The sequence below is a fragment of the Sus scrofa genome, chromosome 17, assembly GCF_000003025.6.
Source record: "Sus scrofa isolate TJ Tabasco breed Duroc chromosome 17, Sscrofa11.1, whole genome shotgun sequence".
Classification (NCBI taxonomy): Eukaryota; Metazoa; Chordata; class Mammalia; order Artiodactyla; family Suidae; genus Sus; species Sus scrofa.
In genome coordinates, this window is record NC_010459.5 from 53,132,225 (window position 1) to 53,153,610 (window position 21,386).

Sequence of the window (21,386 nt, forward strand, 5' to 3'; positions counted from 1 at the left end):
GAGATGAAATCTGTAGGATGAGGTAACTGGAGGAAGTGGGCAGGAAGAGCGTTCTGGGCAGAGGGAACAGCATGGTTTCGAGGTGAGTAAAAGGAACTGAAGTCCTTGGTGCTGAAGGGCGCAGAGCAAGGAGGAGGGACCAGGGAGGAAGAGGCTGGGGAGGAAGATGGAGCTCTGCTTGGGAAGAGCCAGTGTATGAGGCTCAGTGGGGCACATCTGTGGGTCTTGTGGGTCTTATGGGCTTTGTCCATGGGATTCAGTTCGGGTTGAGGCTCGTTCACCCTGGCTGCAGGTGGAGAACCCGCTGCAGGGAGTAAGAGTGGGTGGGAGGACTGGTGAGGAAGCTTCTGCTGATCTATGGTTGGGACGGAGGTGGTATCAGTGGAAGTGCACATGGACGGGTCCTGACGCAGTGTGGACATTTGGTGATGCCGTGCAGGACGGTGAGCAGGGGGCTGGGGATCTCTGGTCCCTGGCCAAGCACCTAGAGCAACCGTAGATCCCACAGCGACCTTCCAGTGACCCTCTCCAATTCAAATCATCCGCCCTTCCCTCGCACAGGTGAGAAATGGCATAGAAATCTGTTCAGTGAAATAAACTGGTTTTCTCTGTGCTAATTAAAATGCCCAATGGAAACTGGTTTTTGGCCAATGATGTGAATTATGTTGAGAAACTAGTATTTACTGGTGTTTCCGTCGAGGCCCATTGGCTAACGAATCTGACTAGGAACCATGAGGTTGTATTTACTCTCTTCTCTCTCCTTTTTTTTTTTTTTTGTCTTTTTGCCTTTTCTAGGGCCACTCCCGCAACATATGAGGTTCCCAGGCTAGGGGTCTAATTGGAGCTGCAGCCCTGGCCTACGCCAGAGCCACAGCAACGCGGGATCCGAGCCGCGTCTGCAACCTACACCCGGCTCACAGTAACGCTGGATCCTTAACCCACTGAGCAAGGCCAGGGATCGAACCCGCAACCTCATGGTTCCTAGTCGGATTCGTTAACCACTGCGCCGAGACAGGAACTCCTCTTTTCTCTTGCCTGTTGCATTTTCAAAAGACTTGCTATTGGTGCCAGGATATGATCATGAACAGATCAGTAACAATTCTGGTGTCATTTGAGGCACACTTTCCTTAGCAAATCAAAACTGCTTCTAATATCACCACTGATATTTTAAATCCAATGCAATCAGTTTGGGAAGGTCTCAGAGGCTTTCCAGATGGAAAAAGCAATGAAAGGGAATTTTCTTTCCTAAAAGTTAATGATAGATAGATAGATAGATATACAGACAGATAGATGATAGATAGATACACGCACATACTGTTCATCGGGTTCGAGAGTCCTTATCCACATTATCTTCCCAAATGAGCCGGCAAGGGAGGAAGAGGCAAGTTTCAGAACATAAGTAGATATGAGTCCATTTACAAAAAACCAAAACAAATCTAAACCAAAAAGAAACCCAATCCCAGCTCCTCTGGGAGCTTGTCATACATGGGGAAGCTCAGATCTCACTGCAGACACACTGAATCACATGCCTCATTTTAACAAAATCCGTAGATGAGTCTTTAGTGCATAAAAATTTGACAAGCACTACCGTAAGCTTCTACATTTATAGACACACACGGAACACCTGTTTGCGTGTTGTATCTATGTACATATCGGTCTGTATCTATACATGCATCTATCAAGATGCTCCTAAGAATATGTGTCTGGATAGAAATGAGGGGACACAGACAGGTCTGGAACTACACATACAAACGCACAGTGGTTAATTTTGAGAAGGAGAATGGTGGTGAAGGGGAGGGGGTGGGGAGGTCCAGGGGGACAGTGGCGCTTTACCCTGTATCCTTCGGGATGGTTTATTTATAAGTTTAAGCTACAGGGAGAACTTGTTAACGTATGATTTGGGTAATCCGAATTTCAGTAGTAAGATAGTGTGAAACAGAAAGCATGAAAACCAGCCATGTGATGGACAGGAACAGCTCAAGTCTTCCCTCTCCACCTACGACGGGCTAATAAGAAACGCTTTGACCTACCGTTTCCCCTGGGAGGGACGCCCCTGTAGAACTCCTCACACGTGTGTGAGATGATGTCCAACCGAGATTAGCCAAGGGAGCACTGTTTGTAACAGCAGAAGATCAAAGGCAACCTAAACGCCCATCGGTTGGGAACGGTTACATAGGTTATGGAGCACTGACAGTGGAACAGTATGCAGCCGTGGAAAAGATGGATGAGTTCTCTGTGTATTGAGATGGAACAGCGGCCAAGATCAATGGGTCATCCATCCATGGGAAAATGTGCCCAAACTGTAAGGCATGGATGGATACCTTGTAGAAAACAGGGTGGCTGGGGCACATATATTAATATTTACTAATGATACATGCACATCTCTGGAAATCACACCACCCAGAATAAACTGGAAGGGGTGGACTCTGAGAAGGGACACAGGTGACTGCAGGACGGTAGTCAAGAGAGACTTTGCACTGTGCGCTCCACTCTGCTTTGTGAAGCACTTGGAAGCATTACTATTCAGAACTTTACTAAAACAAGAACAAAACAAAACAAACAGAAGCCTCTAGGGTTCTCTTTATTCCCCTGAGAACCTTTACTCATGGGCACTGCATCTGGGGAACTCATTGTGAATCTAATAACCCAGTGGCTTGGTTTCCCATGAAAAGAAGGCTGCTTTTCACGGAAGGAGAGGGACGGTTTCATCCTCACAGGACACACACACATCCCCATGTCCCTTTATTGCCATTTGCCCTTTACTGCTCTCATTTTATGTGGCTCAGTTTTTTTTCTTAAAGGTCCCACCAGTTTTCTTTAAAGAGAGGACCCTGCATGCAAATCTTTGTAATTTTGCCCTTAAACCATTCCCCTCACCATCTCATTTAAAAAATAATAAAGATCTTATTCTAGAATTAAAACGAATAGGAAACGGCTGGTTTCATCTCTCTTTCGCCTACCCCCCAACTACTGAAATAAAACTAAATTAAACCAGAAGTGAACAGAAACAACAGAGAAGAAAAACATGTCAAAATCAGGATGTTTCATGCCTTTTGTAGCCTACAGTCCCAGGACCTCGAGGGGGGCGGATTCTATTGAAAAATAACATTTTCCAAAAACTGGCACGTGCTTGTTACAAAAACACCTCGATCGTTTCCAAAGTAGAGAAGCAAAGCCAGAAATACCTTGTTGTTTAAATGGCCATTTCCTTATCTTCTTCATGTTTTCCTGAGATCTGAATCATGCTTGAGAAAAAGAAGGAAACAAGACAGAAAATAATGCTTGCTTAGGTAAATATAATCAGCTAAAGAAAGCTTCCTAGAAGGAGCATAATTCACTGAGTCCCAGTTTATAGAGGCAGTCCCCAGACAAAGGACTTTTGTGGAGGGATCAGTCTTGAGTTCACTGTAACTTACCATATACAATGGGACAGCTTCAGAAAAGAGGTTTCCAAGTTCCATCTTGGTTATCTAGGAGCACCCAAAGGAGGGGGGCAAAGAGAGAGAGAGGGCGAGAGAGGAATAAACATCTGGAATGTTCCCAATTATCTTCCTAGTTAGCATTCATGAATGCATGAAAGGTTTTTTATCAGCCCGAGTTCCATGCATTTTTCAAAATACGAAGCTTCTATTTTCCCCTGGACTTGTTTTTGGATCAAGAGAGGTCCAGGGCATTTGTAAATTCATGTAAATACTTTTCCAAAGAATGCTAGTGTTGCAATGAACATCTCATTGTCTAGGTTAAGTGCCCTTTACATTTTGATGTATATATAGCTACGTCTGCCCATCGGTAACATACATATAATATATACACATGTAAACTTTGAAATGTTCAACAAGTAATTGTGCAATTATCAATTTTGTTAAAAAATATTTTGCTCTTGGGATCGAATGACTTCTAAAAACTAAGTTTAGGCAGTGTCTCCTGTCAATTAGTGTGATACATCCTAATATTACATTAGCATAAATATAGAATTCATTTATGAATTAGCTTGTATAAAGTTCCGTAGGTCCTTCAATCTAGAGCCCCAGCAGCCAATAAAAATATCTCTGAAAATTTAGGCAAAACAACCCTATGCTTTCTAGCAGATCTGACCCCACCTGCTGTCCAGTTCCATTTGCTATGCATCTTAAAGCACATTTCAGATTTCTCATTGTCATTCTGTACTTGTAGCCTCAGGAGGTGAGGGTGAGGCTCAGAGGGGGTGGGGGTTTGTGTCCAGGTGTGGCAATTCATCTTCAAGTGTTTCTTGATCTTCCACTGTATGCAAATACTCTATGCGATAAAAAGAAATATAAAACAAAATCCCTTTAGCAAATTGCAAACAAATCCTGTGGATTAGGTTCGAAAGGCTGTATAAGACAAGATTCTTGACCTAGGCATTATAAGCAAAATGCAAATATAAATTATATGAGATATCTTGTTTTCAGTTATCAGATTCATAGATATGAAAGTCTGATAACACTGTCTTTGCAAAATGTGGGGCAGCAGGCTCTCAGACATGGCCTTGGTGGGTGGGTGAGAGGGGAGTTAAACTGGTTTAACCTCCTTGGGAGGTGTTGGGAAACTGTTACTAAAATAAAAGATGTACACATCCTTTGCCCTCCTAATTATTCTGCTGGAAATGTATCCTACAGACCCTTTACTGAACACATGACAAATGATCTGCGCTCCAGGAAATACATTGCAACATTGTATATAAAAGGTAAATAATGGAAGCAACCCACGTGTCCATTAGAGGAAACTGTCAAAATAAGGTATGGTCATCCATAATATGGCCTTATATTTCTGCAGCTGGAAGCAGCTGTGTTTGGACTGATATAGAATATTCTATAAGTGGTAGAGTGAAATGAAAAAAAAAAAAAAAAAGCCCCCAAACTGCGTTTTGGAGGCTACCAATTTGGTTGAGTGGAAAAAAAATATTAGGCTGAGCCATGTGAAGGTGCCAATATTAGATCATTTTTGAAATACAGACACAACAATTTCAAATGATTCAATATGACTTGTATTTGTATTTATATATTTATATAAATATTTGTGTAAACATATATATATATATATAAATTTGTAAAATAAATTTTAGCTTTTTTTTTTTTTTTTTTTTTGTCTTTTTGCCACTTCTTGGGCCGCTCCTTTGGCATGTGGAGGTTCCCAGGCTAGGATCTAATCGGAGCTGTTGCTGCCGGCCTACACTAGAGCCACAGCAACACGGGTTCCAAGCAGCGTCTGTGACCTACACTGCAGCTCACAGCAACTGCAAATCCTTAACTCACTGAGCGAGGCCAGGGATCGAACCCAGAACCTCAGAGTTCCTAGTACGGATTTGTTAACCACTGAGCCAGGACGAGAACTCCATAACTTTTAGCTTTGAGCTATGTGTAGACTCTTGGGCAGTTGCAAGAAGTAATAGCTCAGGCACTATTTACCTAATTCCCCTAATGGTAACATTTTACAAAACTTTGGTATAACATCAGGGCCTGGGTGTTGACTCTGATACAGTCAAGAAACAGAATGTTTCCGTCACCAGGAGGCTCCCTCCTGCTGTCCTGTTATAGCCACACCCACGTTCCTCCCCCTCCTTAACCCCAGGCAACTGCTTGTCTGTCCCACCAGCTACAGTAAGAAGCTGTAAGTATGTTAAGTAAATGGAATTATTTAGCATGCGCCCTTCAGGACTTTTTTCATGCATATAATTCTCTGGAGGTTCATCCAGGTAGTTGATTGTATCAGGACCTTGGTCCTTTTCGGTGCTGAGTCCTGCTCCCCTAATGGATGTACCACCGTTTATTTGTTGAGTAACTTCTGTGTTATTTCCAATTTGGGCCGAGGGTGAATAAAGCGGCTATGAACAATCCACGCACGGGTTTCGGCATGAAAAGGAAATTTTATTTCTCTGGGATGAATGCCAAGAGTACAATTGCTGGGCCACATGCATGTTTCGTTGGCAAGACACTGCTAGCTTGTTCGCTGGAGTGGCTGGAATATTTGACACCGGGGGAGCTAGTTTCTCCATATGCTCACCCGCATGCGGTGTTGTTACTCCTTTCTTTTTTGGCCGTTCCCATGGACAGGTAGTGAGTGATCCTTCCTTGTGATCTTACTTGGCGTTTCCCTGAACGTTGAACACCGTTCCTGCGCACGTTCGCCCTCTGCATGTCCCCTCGGGTGACATTTCTGGTCTGTTGCCCATTTTCTTTTTTTTTTTTTGGTTTTTTTGCTATTTCTTGGTCTTGGGCCGCTCCCTCGGAAAATGGAGATTCCCAGGCTAGGGGTCCAATCGGAGCTGTAGCCACCGGCCTACACCAGAGGCACAGCAACACGGGATCTGAGCCGTGTCTGCAACCTACACCACAACTCACGGCAACGCTGGATCGTTAACCCACTGAGCAAGGGCAGGGATCGAACCCGCAACCTCATGGTTCCTAGTCAGATTCGTTAACCACTGCGCCACGACGGGAACTCCTGTTGCCCATTTTCTAATTGGGATGCTTATGTTACTGTTGAGTTTTGAATGCTCATACATATAAGGATGTCTATATCCCCGCCATCACGAAGATACTTCACACTGCCTGCTGCTGTGGGGAGTGTGATTTGTAAACAGTTTTTCTGGGCTGTCGCTTGTCTTTTCATCCTCTTAATAGATATTTTACAAAGCAAAAGCCTTTACTTCTTCTTTTTCTTCTTCTTCTTTTTTTTTTTTTTCTGCCTTTTTAGGGCCGCACCTGCAGCATATGGAGGTTCCCAGGCTAGGGGTCGAATCAGAGATACAGCTGCCGGCCTGCACCACAGCCACAGCCATGCCAGATCTGAGCCACGTCTGTGACCTACACCACAGCTCATGGCAACACTGGATCCTTAACCTACTGAGGGAGGCCAGGGATTGAACCCACATCCTCATGGATACTAGTCGTGTTTGTTACCACTGGGCCATGACAGGAACTCGCCTGCCCAATTTTATGGGTTGTGCTTTAGGTGTCAAATATATGAACTCTTGGCCTAGCCTTAGACGCAGAAGATTTTCTCCCATCTTGTTTCTGACAGTTTGATGGTTTATATTACTTCCCAAACATGCTCTCCAGAACATCTGAAGATGATGGCAGAGCTGGCAGCAGGGGATATTGAGAGGACAATGTTTGGTCAAGTCTGGTCACTGGCAAAGATACATATTGTCTCCATCTGCATTTTGGAAGACACACAGGTGAAGCTGAGAAGGTTCCTCGACTTTTGCTCCTCTTTGTCTTTGTACTTCGCAATGCCTTTAGACGGTTCCAGAAAAGCCAGCGAATTTCCTTCAGGAAAATAATTCAGACTTCCTCTCCATATTATTAGCAAGCAACACAGTTTGTAATTGCAAAGGACAAGGTCCTTTCAACACATCCTCTTGATCCCAGTGGTAGGAATTAAATAATAACTATGGTGTAATTATTAATAATGAAATGATTAGTACTAAGAATGAATAAGAATTATCCCCCTTTGGCCAACATGTCCCAGTTATCCATTCTTTACATCTGCTCTTTTTGTTTGTTTGTTTGTCTTGGCTGCCCTGAGGCATCTGGAGTTCCTGGCCAGGGATCAGACCCCTGTCACAGTTGTGACCTATACCACAGCTGCGGTAACACAGGCTCCTTAACCCACTGTGTAGAGGTGGGGGGGGGGATTTGAACCTGTGTCCCAGTGCTCCAGAGATGCCACCAATCCTGTTGTGCCACTGTGGGAGCTCCTTACATCCACTCTTATTGCATGCTCAGAGAAATTGCAGGAGGAACATGCTTTTCGTATAATTTCCCCTCTTTTATTCGGTCACACCCATGGCATGTGGAAATTCCCAGGCCGGGGTCTGAATCTGAGCCACGGTCAAGACCTACACCACAGCTGTGGCAACACCAGGTCCTTTACCCACTGTGCCACAGTGGAAACTCCACATAATCCCCTTTTATAGCTAAGGCAATGGAGGCTCTGAGCCGTGAAGGGGCCAGCAAAGGTCATGGCTATAGGTGGGGGAGAACGGGATCTTGAGTCCTAGAGCACTAGAGGGGGTGTTCTTCAACCTTTTTAGGATTCAGAGATGCCTTTGAAAATTGCACTTCAATGGAGTTCCCGTCGTGGTGCAGTGGCTAACGAATCTGACTGGGAACCATGAGGTTGTGGGTTCGATCCCTGGCCTTGCTCAGTGGGTTAAGGATCTGGCGTTGCCATGAGCTGTGGTGTAGATCGCAGACACGGCTCAGATCCCGTGTTGCTGTGGCTCTGGCGTAGGCCAGAAGCTACAGCTCTGATTAGGCCCCTAGCCTGGGAGCCTCCATATGCCGTGAGAGCGGCCCTAGAAAAGGCAAAAAGACGAAAAAAGAAAAAGAAAAAGAAAATTACACCTGAAGAGCATCCACAAAATTAATATCTGTGCTGGGAAAACTGCCTATATTCAAACACATGGACCTTTCCCTCACACCATACACAAACATTGACTGAAAATGAATCAGTGATGTAAAAATAGAAGTTAAAATCTTAACGGTAGGAGAAAACATGACCTTGGATTTGGCAATAGATTCCTACATATGACAAAAAAAAGCATGAGCAACAAAAGAAGTATAGATAAATTGGACCTTATCAGGAGTTCCCATTTGGCTCAGCAGAAACAAACACAACTAGTATCCATGAGGATACGGCTTAGATACCTGGCCTCATTCAGTAGGTTAAGGATCTGGTGTTGCTGCGAGCTGTGATATAGGTCACAGATGTGCCTTGGATCCTGAGTTGCTGTGGCTGTGGCTGTGGCTTGGCATAGGCCGGCAGCTACAGCTCTGATTAGACCCCTACCCTGGGAACCTCCATATGCCACAGGTGCAGCCCTAAAAAAAGCAAAAAAAAAAAAAAAAGATCTTATCAAAATTCAGAATTTTTGTATATCAAAGGACATCATCAGAAGACAACTCACTGAATGGGGAAAAAATAATTGCAAATCACGTATCTAATAAAAGCCTAGTATCTAAAGCATATGTAAAATCTTTTGCATTTAACAACGAAAAGACAACCCAGTCAAGATATTGGCTAAGGACTTTAAGAGACATTTTCCAAAGAAGATGTACAAATGACCAGCAAGCATGTGCAAAAATGCTTCATTAGTTAGTAGGAAAATGGAAATCAAAACACAATGAGATACCACTTGAGACCCTTTAGTTTAGCTATTATAAAAATATGACACAGGAGTTCCCTGGTGGCTCAGTGGGTTGGGGATCTGTCCTTGTCATGTTGTCCCTGCTGTGGCTCTGGTTCATTCCCTGGCCTGGAAACTTCTATATGCCACAGATGCAGCCAACACCCCCCTCCCCGCCAAAAACCCCAAACCCCAACAAAACACAGAAATGAAAATGGAAAATAATAAGTGTTGACAAGGATGTAAAAAAATTGAAACCCTCATACATCACTAGTGGGAGTGTAAAGTGGTTCAGCTGCTATGAAAAATAGTCTGGTTGTTCCCCAAAATGCTATATATAGAGTTATTCTATGATCTAGCAGTTCAGTTTCTAATATTCAAAAGAATTGAAAACATGCACTCAAATACACACACACCCATGTGCACAGCAGCACCACACACTATAGATAAAAGCTGCAAATAACCCAAATGCTCAGCAACTAATGAATGGATGAACAAAACAGGGCTATAAATACACTGGAATATTAGCCATTCACAAAAAGGAATGACGTGCTGATACTTGCTACAAAGAGGATGCATCTCAAAAACATAATGGTAAGTGAAAGAAGCCAGATCTAAAAAGCCGTATGTTACAGGATTCCCTTATGTGAAATAGCCAGAATAGGTAAAATCACAGAGTCAGAATGCAGTTGGTGGTTGACAGGGGTTGGAGTGAGGGTGGAACACAGAACAATTGTTTAATGGACATGGGTTTTCTTTTCAAGTAATGAAAATGTTTTGTATTAGAGAGAGGTGTAGCTGCACAATACCGCAAAGACACTAAATGCCCCTGGATTGTTCCCTTTAAAATGTTAATTTTATGTTCTATGAACTTCAGATCAATTCTTTTTTTCTTTTCAGAGCCATACCTGTGGCATTCGTAAGTTCCTGGGCTAGGGGTTGAATTGGCACTTCAGCTGTCGGCCTACGCCACAGCCATAGCAACTCAGGATCCGAGCCACATCTGTAACCTCTGCTGCAGCTTGCAGCAATGCCAGACCCTTAAACCACTAAGGGAGGCCAGGGGTCAAACCCACATCCTCATAGATACTAGTCGGTTCTTAACCCACTGAGCCACGATGGGAACTCCTAGATCAATTTTTAAAATTAGAATTTGAGGGAGTTCCTGTTGTGGCTCAGTGGAAATGAACCGAACTAGGACCCATGAGGATGTGGGTTCGATCAGTGGATCCAGTGTTGCCATGAGCTGTGGTGTAGGTTGCAGATGTGGGCCGGATCTGGCATTGCTGCAGCTCCGATTCAGCCTCTAGCCTGGGAACCTCCATATGCCGAAAATGCAGCCCTAAAAAGCAAAAAATAAATAAATAAAACAAAATTAGGTTTTTTTGTTTGTTTGTTTTCTTTTGTTTTTTTTTTTTTTTTTGCGTTTTAGGGCCGCACTCGAAGCATATGGAGGTTCCCAGGCTAGGGGTTGAATCAGAGCTGTAGCTGCCAGCCTACACCACAGCCACAGCCATGCCAGATCCTAGCCAAATGTGGGGACCTACACCATAGCCCATGGCAATGCCGAATCCTTAATCCACTGATCAAGGCCAGGGATTGGACCTGTGTCCTCATGGATGCCAGTAAGATTCATTAACTGCTGAGCCACGACGGAACTCCCAAAATTAGAATTTGAATCCAGGCATTTGGAGATCAGCTGCCCTTCATCATGGATTTTACTAGAGGCAGCACAGGGATAACAAAGGGAAGAGCAACACGGGCATATCTCCTTTGGGAAAGATGTGACGGTTTATTTCATTTATTTATTTATTTCCGCTGTACAGCATGGGGACCAAGTTGCACTTACCTGTATACATTTTTTTTCCACCCTTTGTTCTGTTGTGATATAAGTATCTAGACATAGTTCTCAGTGCTACTCAGCAGGATCTCCTTGTAAATCCATTCCAAGTTGTATCCGATAACCCCAAGCTCGGGCGGCCACAAGTCTATTCTCCAAGTCCATGATTTTCTTTTCTGTGGAAAGGTTCCTTTGTGCTGTATATTAGATTCCAGTTATAAGTGATATCATATGGTATTTGTCTTTGTCTTTCTGACTCATTTCACTCAGTACGAGAGTCTCTAGTTCCATCGATGTTGCTGTAAATGGCATTATGTGACGATTTATTTGATGCTCATGTCTCAAGTCACTTGGCTGCCGGCGTCCAAGAGCACTGGACTTAGAGCCTGAGAACCAATACTTCCCAACATTTGACCTTGACTGAGCCACTTAGACTGCCTGAGCTTTGAGCTCCTCTGTTTCACGGACGCACCCCGCTCCACTGGTAGCTGTGGGTTTGGGGAGCGGTATGGACGTGTGCACTGTTTCTCCCTTCTCTCCTATCAGGGTGCAGACGCTGCTGCAGACAGATGGGGCATCAGCCCAGGGTCTCAGAGGCACCGAAGAACCGGCTGGTTCTGTCCATCTCATCCAGGAACCGGTCAGTGGGATGAAACCATTGAATTGGCCATTGTCAACAAACGAGACAAGGGGCTGTCAGGTTTAGGGACTGTCCCTGGTTTTGCCGTGGGCAGATGCCACTCTGACGGTCAGGTTATAAAGGCCACCCCGGCCAGGCTGCCTCACAAAGGCCCTGCCAGTATGGATGGAACCCTGGCCCTTGATGACCACAAGACATCGGATAAGAAACTGTTTAGATGCGACAGGGAACACATTTTAACAGCCCAAAGAGGTGGAATTATCAGAGTGGTGTAAAAGGAGCAAAATTATTTTGGATAAACCATGAAAGAATTTTATTACCCAGTGATGTTATAAATCAACTTCTCTGTAAATGCAATAAAACAATTGTTTAGTCTGCATGATTCATACCACAAACCTTGGATTCTGGGTTTTGATCTTATTGCCGCAATAAACTGTCTAGACAGCAATTAACAAACTGTTTTTCCTTCAGATGTTCGGAGTGCCAGTGCAGCGGGGATCGGCACTTAGAAATTCAGGGGCTTCTTCCTGGCTCCTATTAATTACTGGGTTGGGGTAAATGGGAAAAGCCCCAAATCTTGTCGGAATTAGCCTCCTGCAAGTGTCCTCCTCTCCTGAGCATCAGGCACCGCCACATAAGGCTGATTTAGAATTGGCAGGAAATCTAAACATTTGGATGGGGGGGGCTTGCTAGTTTAGCATCACTTTAGATGCTAAAATGAACTTTTAAATGTTCATTAAATGCTTTAAAATGTTCATGAAAATGAACTTTTAAATGTTGCCAGAATGAACTTTTAAATGTTCGAAACATGCAAAGTCTAAGCGGGACACCTCAGATCCTCTGGGATGAGCGAAAGAGACAGTGTTTTAGCGGCGACAATTTGTGTCTATTGAATTCTCTAAGGGGCAGGTGCCCCCCACACTATTTAAGTCAGTCTTCACAACAGTCCTAGGAGGAGGGCAACTCTAAAGGAAAAGTAACTTTGCACAGGTTTCAGAGCTGGTGGTAAGAGGTTAGGATGAAAATGAACTCGTTTTTAGGATGAAAACTTCTCTCTTCCCACCAGGTCACACTGTCTGAACTGATGGAGAAGAAATACACCGGATTCTAAAAGGTCCTACGTTTAAAGTCCCGTGAGCACGGGGCTGCCATTGGTTGGTGCCTCTGTATTATATGCATAGCTTTCAAATGACTGATGAATGAATGTCCCCTGTGCTTGTGGATGGGGATGTGGGCTGGAGAGAGAAAGTGGTGAGAGAGAAAAACAGGACACCACTTAAATGTCAATCAGTAGGGAACTAAACTGTTACACCATGGGATCGAGCCAGACTATAGATGGAATAAGACATAGTCTGAAGGAATGAGAGACAGGTTTAGGTAGGCTTGGGAAGCTCTGCATATATCATTGAGTGACTTAGAGCAAGTCGTGAGACAAAACACAGAAAACACAGAACAACGGTCTTCGTTTCCTGCAAAGGCATGATCGCACATGCATTGAGAAAGTCCTGGAAACCTACATTCCAAATCGCTGGCTGAGGTTTCTTTTTTTTTTCTTTTTTTTTTGTCTTTTTGCTATTTCTTGGGCCACTCCAGCGGCATATGGAGGTTCCCAGGCTAGGGGTTGTATTGGAGCTGGAGCCACCGGCCTATGCCAGAGCCACAGCAACGCAGGATCCAAGCTGCGTCTGCAACCTTCACCACAGCTCACAGCAACGCTGGATCCTTAACCCACTGAGCAAGGGCAGGGACCGAACCCGCAACCTCATGGTTCCTAGTCAGATTCGTGAACCACTGCGCCACGACGGGAACTCCATGAGGTTTCTAACTTATGAGTTGGAACCTCCTTCACCACCCACACGATTATTATTATCATTTTTTAATGTTCCAAACTTCTAGCATTTGGTTTTCAAGGCAATGGGAGGAAAATTTACCGGCTTGTTGCTGGAAAAGGTAACACGGAAAGCATCAGTTCTGCTCTTGTTTAATGTTTGTATATCCTTGGGAAGAACCTGTGGGCAGACAAACCATCCATTCCTTTATTCTTCCCTATATTCGCCTCGGGGTATAATGGTTCAGCATGCTTACTCCGGAGTCAGGCAGAATTTTATATTATTTTGGGTTTGTGACTTAGCTTTCCTGAAGCTTAGTTTCCCTACATTGAAAATGGTGGGAAAGGAGTTCCCATCGTGGCGCAGTGGTTAACGAATCCGACTAGGAACCATGAGGTTGCGGGTTCGGTCCCTGCCCTTGCTCAGTGGGTTAACGATCCGGCGTTGCCGTGAGCTGTGGTGTAGGTTGCAGACTCGGCTCGGATCCCGCGTTGCTGTGGCTCTGGCGTAGGCCGGTGGCTACAGCTCCGGTTAGACCCCTAGCCTGGGAACCTCCATATGCCGCGGGAGCGGCCCAAGAAATAGCAACAACAACAAAAGACAAAAAAAAAAAAAAAAAAAGAAAATGGTGGGAAAGACGAAATTAAATAATCTGTGTAAATTTCCTGGCACATAATAAGGGCTTAAAAACATTCACCATTATTTTTGATCATCCATCCATTCGTCTATTCACTTGTTCCCTCGCCATCCCGCCATCCGTTTACCCATCCCCCTCCCTTCCAGTCCTCTTCCTCTTCTGTCCGTGTGTCAGCATTCCAAACTCCCTCCTTTTCCTTTCTTCCTACCTTCCCACCTTTCATACACTTCTCTCTCCATCCATCCATCCTTCTGTCCATCAGTCCATCTGTCCATCATCCACTCATCCAGGCATCCCTGCCTGGTGCTCCACGCCAGATCGTTGAGATTACAAAAACAAATAACACACAACCCTTGACTCCATGGGGAGCCCAGCTTAGATGAAGAGACAGAATTAGGCCTCTGGCTGTAGGGAGTATTTGATCCTGAAGAGACCAGAGAGAGAAAACCTGGGAAACTGTTTAACTTCCGTCCCAGCCCTGGAGGTTGTTTAAGAAGATATGTGAAACCCAACTACCTCCCAGGGCTCTTGATGGCTCAAAGCTCAGTGGATGAACACGGCTTGATCAACACAGTCGGTAGCAGTGCAACGCTGCCCCTTCTGTCACGCCCCCTGCGCCCCATCAAACAAACAAACGGCATAATTTGGGCTCCAGGGTGACCGTCTGTCATGCTCTTCAAAACCAAAAAGGCTCCTCTGGGCTTATGCGATGTCGTTTCCCTGCCTCTTTCCACCAACTGCCTCACCTCCATTTGGCATCAAATACGGTGCGTGCAGGGAGGGTCCTGCCCAGGCCACCCTGGGGATCGTTGCCATATTTATAGAGAAAACAGGACTCCTCAGACTAACAGGATTTGCAAAGGAAGGCTCTCCTAGAAAGGAATTCCAGGTTTCTCTTCTGAAGGCTGAGCAGCAAGGCTGGAGGCGGCAGTAAATCTCCAGAGAAACTGACTCTGGGAGAAATTTCCCTCCTGGCAGCAATTCGAGGGCAGGGGAGCATTTCATGCACAATCTTTTGTCTCAGCCTCCAGGGAGCTGCCAGTTTTCATCCTGGCCCTTAAGCAGCCCTGAGCGTTGGTCACTATCCTTGTCCTTATGAGACTCAGTGTCTTTTGGGAGAGACCAAGAAAGAAGCTTGGAATGACCACTAGGCGTTATTAAATATTAGAATGAGGGGTAATGAGCCTGTTTTGTGTATTTTTTGGTTATAAGTGACAGAAATAGATGAAGCCAAGCAGGATTTTTGTGGATTTATTTTTTGGCCACACCTGTGGCATGCAGACATTCCCATCCAGGGACTGAACCAGTGCTACAGCAGTGACCCAAGCCACATTGGTGACAATGCTGAATCCTTAACCTACGGAGCCACGAGGGAACTCTCAAGCAGAGATTTGTAGTTTTATAAAACTGGTTGAGCGGGTACCCACCCATTTGATGTTCATGACAACCCTGCAGGTTTATCTGCCTTCTATACCCACTCCCCCCAGCCTCCCTGGCACCCCACAGTCTGTTCATGCAGCCAGAGGGATCCTGTTAAAACCCAAATGACAGTGCACATCCCTTCTGCTCAAAACCCTCCCCCAGCTCCCACCTCCCTCAGAGTAAAAGCCAAATCTTGACTACGAGGTACAAGATCCACCCCCCTCTGATGTAATTTCCTGGTTGTTGGAGACCATGGAAACTGCTGAACGATGCAGTGAACAAATTGGGCACACGTGCAAAAGCACAACCACAAGGAGATAGTCTTATCATTAACGGCACCTGATTGTGCTCATTAACCTACACCACTTTCTCTAATAAAAGGCATGTGGGCTGAAGCCCAGGCATCTTTGTGCTGCGAAACAGAGTGCCTCCTGGTCCCCCATCTTGCAAAGGTAAGCATCTCCTGTGATTTACTATGCTGAGCCGTCCCTCTTCCAAGATCTCCCGTTGCCCTGCAGCACTGGCCGTGGCAGAGTGGTGCCCAACGTGGGGCATGCACAGCATTTCACACAGTCCTTAATCTTGTTCTTGAAGTTGTTTCAGTTCTTGTTTTCTCTCCTTTTTCTGTTTTCGCATCAGTTCTGAGTGTGCAAATCCTTTTCTAGAGGCAAGATGGTCGTCTCTCCTTCTTCCTGAAACGGCTCAACATGTAACTCACTGCACAGAGTGCTCAGCTCTTTTTGACAGACGGCAATGCTTTTGCTGAGCCTTTCTTTCAGGCTCCCCCTTCGGCAATCATCATGTCCAGGGGGATCTTAACATGCTTCTTTACAACCTCTGTTCTTTGTAGCTGATGGTCCTCTAGAATCCCAATCAATTCCCATATTTCCCGAAGGTGATTCAGGGCTTTCTGGGGACATACCATGGACTCTTCTGCCAGCACCTCACTTCTCCTCATGGTGGACGGTCCAAGCAGGTGGGCGTCATGGCCCCTGAACTTCTCTGCACGGGCTCCAGGACAGCCACCAGCTGCAAGCATCCTCAAGCATCCTCAAGCATCCTCAGGCATCCTCAGGCATCCTCAGGCATCCTCAAGCTCACTCCCTATCAGCGCTACAGTGGCTGCACCTTTTTGGATTCCTGGCGGGTGTGTGGAGCGGTGGCGTGGAGGAGGGCCGGCTGACATGTGACTTCCCAGGAGTGGCGCTGGGAGCATGGGGTTGACGTGGTGCTGCATTGTGGTTCTGGCTTCATGGAGGGACAGGCCATTCTTGAAGTTCATCTTATGGGCCAGGCTTCCCCTGATGGACGAAGACCACAAGGATTGGAGTGGGCCCCATGGACTCCATTCCTGGTCTGTCTTGCCGTGGTCTCTGAAGTCTCAGGGAGGAGGCTTGTTTTACACAGATGTACTTTATTCATGGCTGGAACTTCAAAATGAGAAATAGGAGGTCTCTGTTTCACTGGTATGTGTCTTGTGTTATGCATGTGCGGCGTTGCCAAAATTCATGAGAGCTCTACTTGGCTTAAAGGAAATTAAGCGCTTACGTAAGTTTTCAACATACCTAAAGTAAATGAATTTTTGGTTCACGTGAACTGCAAAAAATTCAGTATCAGACATTTATTATTAGATGTTAATATCAAAGTTTGTTGCTCTAATATAGACATGTCTTTAGAGTCCTAGACATTAAGTATAATTCCTTATTGTACTGGGTTTAATGGAGGAATGTAACTGCATTTTATTAGGAGAAAAGAGTCTGTCTTATAGCTTGTTATTTTGAATGGAAAGATGGGGGACAGAGTCATAGGGATACAGAAAGTGATGGAAGATTCGTGGGACATGGACAATAAGAAGAATTTTGTGCATGGTTGGGGCTAAGTTTAAAATTTCAGTAAACTAATTTTAAAAGTAAGCTAGTACAAAACTTGAATTTGGGTTTGGTCTCTGTAAAAAGAAGGATTTTCTTAAGTCAGGGCTATGGAAAATCTAAGACGGCCTCTGGGTTCTTCACGGCTCCCTGGCAATTCCAATAATGAAAAAGAAATGGTTAGAAAACGTGTTTTCCACTTGGAAGACTTTCTACGTCCTAATTTGGCTATATTTGGTAAAAATGAGGGTAATTTTAAAGAAAGACTGTTGTGATTCATAGTCTAGTTTTGTCTATTGAGATTAGTGTTTGCTGTTTAAAACTCACCTCCCTAATAGTTCTCTGCTGCTATGTTACATTACTATAAACTTAAATTATTTCTCTTAATAATTCAAGTTTGTTTCTGAAGCTGATTGTCATAATTTGTCTCTGGGCGACTATCAGATGTTCCATGATAACCAGGAAAAAATATATACATTCTGGAAAAGTATCATTTAAAGGGTTGTCTCCAGGTTAGATAAAAGGTTTTTTTTTTTTTTTAAATCAGGAATTCTTAGGTGCCATAAAAAAGGGTGAAGAAAATTACCTCTTAAATTTATATTTCTCAGTTAAGAAGGGCCTCTGCATTGGACTGGTCTATGGAGAGAATTGGTGACTTCTCTCATTAGAGAATCAAGGCTCTAATAAGAAAAACACCAATGCCTGGACAAAAAGGAAGACACCATCAGAAGCTGATCACTGTCCTAAGATTGCCACACCTGATTCGTATGGTTAATTTACTTCTGATTTACCCTGATGGGTGTCTCCCCTCCAAGACTCTTATTATTGCTACAAGGTGGGATCCCCCACACCTGGCTGGTGAATAACCTGTTCTGACCCAGGCCATCAATTGTTTTGTTACTCAAGCTCAATTAGCAACAGGTGAGACTTTAGCCAATCGCTATAACTTTGACAGGCTGTATTAATTTAAATCGAGACTCCTTAATTTTGGGAACAATGAAACTATCTAGGGATAACCAACCTAATAACACTAGGAAATTGGGCTGGATGGACAAAGCCAGTATATAATTTCCTTCAAAGATAAGAAACGACTAGCCAGCTGAACAAGGTGAAAGCTCTTGAATTTTTGTTTATGACTTTATTACTAATAATGTTATATTTTTATTAACAGCTTTCATAAAACTGCTATTTCTTGCTTTGCCAAATTTGTAACAGAGTCTGATAAAATGATAGTTGGCTTGGATCTGGCGTTGCTATGGCTCTGGCATAGACTGGCAGCAACAGCTCTGATTAGACCCCTAGCCTGGGAACCTCCAAAGGCTGTGGGTGTGGCCCTAAAAGGACAAAAGACAAAAAAAAAAAAAAAAGAGTAGATCTCACGTTATTTTTTTAGCTACAATATAAATAAGTTTGTAGACTGCAGGTATGGCTGGATCCAGGTGCTCAACCTGTATCCTTAGGTCCTACCTCTCTCAGCCTCTGGATTATTCAAGCCAACTACTGACAAGCCCATTAACAATCCCAGAAGAAACTAAGGAGCTTCTCTTTCACAAGTGTTTCAAGAGAAATCCTAGGATTTTTTTTCTTTCTTCCTTTTTCTTCTCTCTTTCCTTCCTTTTTTTTTCCTTTTTTGTTGTGTGGCATCTGGAGGTATACAGGCTAGGGGTTGAATCAGAGCTGTAGCTGCAGGCCTATGCCACAGCCACAGCAACGCCAGATCTGAGATGTCTGCCAACTACACCACACTCAAGGCATTGCTGGATCATTAACCCACTGAGCAAGGCCAGGGATTGAACCTGTGTGTTCATGGATGCTAGTCAGATTCATTTCTGCTGAGCCATGACAGGAAATACTTTTTTTTTTTTTTTTTTTTTTTTTTTTTACCAGCTGCACCTACAGCATGTAGAAGTTTCCAGGTTCAGAGTCGAATTGGAGCTGCAGCTGTGACTTAAGCCACACTGCATCCAGACGAGTCACATCTGTGAGCTACACCAAAACTTGTGTCAATGCTGGATCCTTAACCCCTGAACAAGGTCAGGGATCAAACTTGCATCCTTACAGAGACTATGTCAGGTCCTTAACCTGCTGAACCACTATGGGAACTCCAAGATAAGCTTATGTTTTCTTTTTGCTTTTTTCTTTTTTTGGCAACCCTAAGGCATATGGAGTTCCTGGGCCAGGGATCAGATCCAAGCTGCAGTTGTGACCTTCCTAGCAGCTGCATCAATGCTGGATCCTTTAACCCACTTTGCTGGTTGGGGAGTGAACCTGCGTCCTATTGCTGCAGAGATGCCACCGATCCTACTGAGCCACAAAGGAAACTGAGAATCTTCATTTTGGGCCTAAATTGCAGACCTTTCCAGCAGGGAGGAGGTGTGTCCCTGGGCAGAACTGTCAGAAGAGCCAGGGCTATCTCTGAACTTTATTATTCTGGGTCTGAGGCCTTGTACCCATCTATGAAAAACCTCTGACTCTCAGTGAATGGGGTTAAAAAAAAAAAAAATCTCCACAGAGTTGTTGGGAATACCAAGCTGCATCACCAAATAAAATTTGAGGGAGTTCCCATTGTGGCTCAGAGGTAATGAACCTGACTATTATCTGTGAGGACGGGGGTTTGATCCCTGACCTTGCTCAATGGGTGAAGGATCTGGTGTTGCCATGAGCTGTGGCATAGGTCATAGACGTGGCTCAAATCTGGTGTGGCTGTGGCTGTGGCAGAGGCCAGCAGCTGTAGCTCCAATTCAACCCCTAGCTGGGGAACTTCCATATGCCATGGGTGCCGCCCTAAAAAAGACAAAAAAAAAAAAAATTGAAAGGAGGAAACCCCTCAGATTATTCTGTCTTCTATCATCATCACCATCTACAAATGTAGAATAGATATACATATAATTTTTTTGGCTAGCTTATATAGCTGGATTTGCACAAGTACATGATGAGAATGTACTTTATTTGCAAACATTTTATTTAAAAAAATTTTTTTTTTGTCTTTTGTCTTTTTAGGGCTGCACCTGCAGCATGCGGAGGTTCCCAGACTAGGGGTCGAATTGAAGATACAGTTGCCAGCTTACACCACAGCCACAGCAACACCACATCTGAGCAGTGTCTGTGAGCTACACACAGCTCATGGCAACACTGTATCCTTAACCTACTGTGCGAGGCCAGGGATCAAACCTGCAATCTCATGGTTCCTAGTCGGATTCGTTTCCACTGCGCCATGGTAGGAACTCGCTTATTTGTAAATATTTTTTATAGAGAGAAAGGTACAGTCTTTCTCTAAGCTTTTCTAACATACTATTCTTTTAAATTAACATGCGCTCCCTCTGAACCTGCTGGCCTGGACTCGAGGCTTTTGAACAGGTCCTGGTTCGGTTTGGGGGAGGCTCACCAGCCAGGACCAGCATCTGATCCACAGGGAAAAAAAAAAAAATCAAAAGGATAGAAGAAACAGCTCCTTTTTCAGGAAAGGCCATGATGTCTCCAGGAGTGGCATAAAGATCCCTGGAAAAGCTCATATTCTAGGAAACGACACTCAGGACAAGGCGAGGAGTGTTGCCTTGTCCCCAGACAGATGCCTTGTGGTCTCTGCACCCCAGGACTACCTGGAATGCTCTTCCCTGACTTACTCTTTTCCTCCCACTTTCATCTCAGCAGTAGTGACTCTCCCGCTGATGGGAGCATTCAACCAGAGGCTGAAAACTTCATGGTGGAGATGTCGCAGAGGTGACATGGTTTTTAACATTTTAAACTCTAAGATTCAATGGCCCAGGGATTCTACTGTCTTCAGAGTCAAATTCATGGATATTGATGAGTTCCACCTGAGACGGTTAGGAAGCCGAGCTAGAGTACTAAATGGGATCCGACTAAAATAGAGAGCAGGCTACAAAGTAGACTGTGGGCAAAGGCAGAGTGCCCAGGACGCCTCAAATTCTTCTCCTCTTTACCCTTATTTGCTCCCATCAGAGGTTCTCAGCCCTGGAGGACTGCACTTTAGAATCACCC

General features: G+C 44.6%; 1 long non-coding RNA gene across 2 annotated transcripts; it reads left to right on the plus strand.

Moving 5' to 3' along the window:
- Nucleotides 14,118-17,795, plus strand: LOC102157885. 2 transcript variants are annotated; one of them, XR_002340058.1, is made up of 2 exons: nt 14,118-15,971; nt 16,159-17,795. It is a non-coding gene; the product is annotated as an uncharacterized LOC102157885 (long non-coding RNA). The 2 variants fall into 2 exon arrangements; XR_002340059.1 differs by having other exon boundaries at nt 16,185-17,795.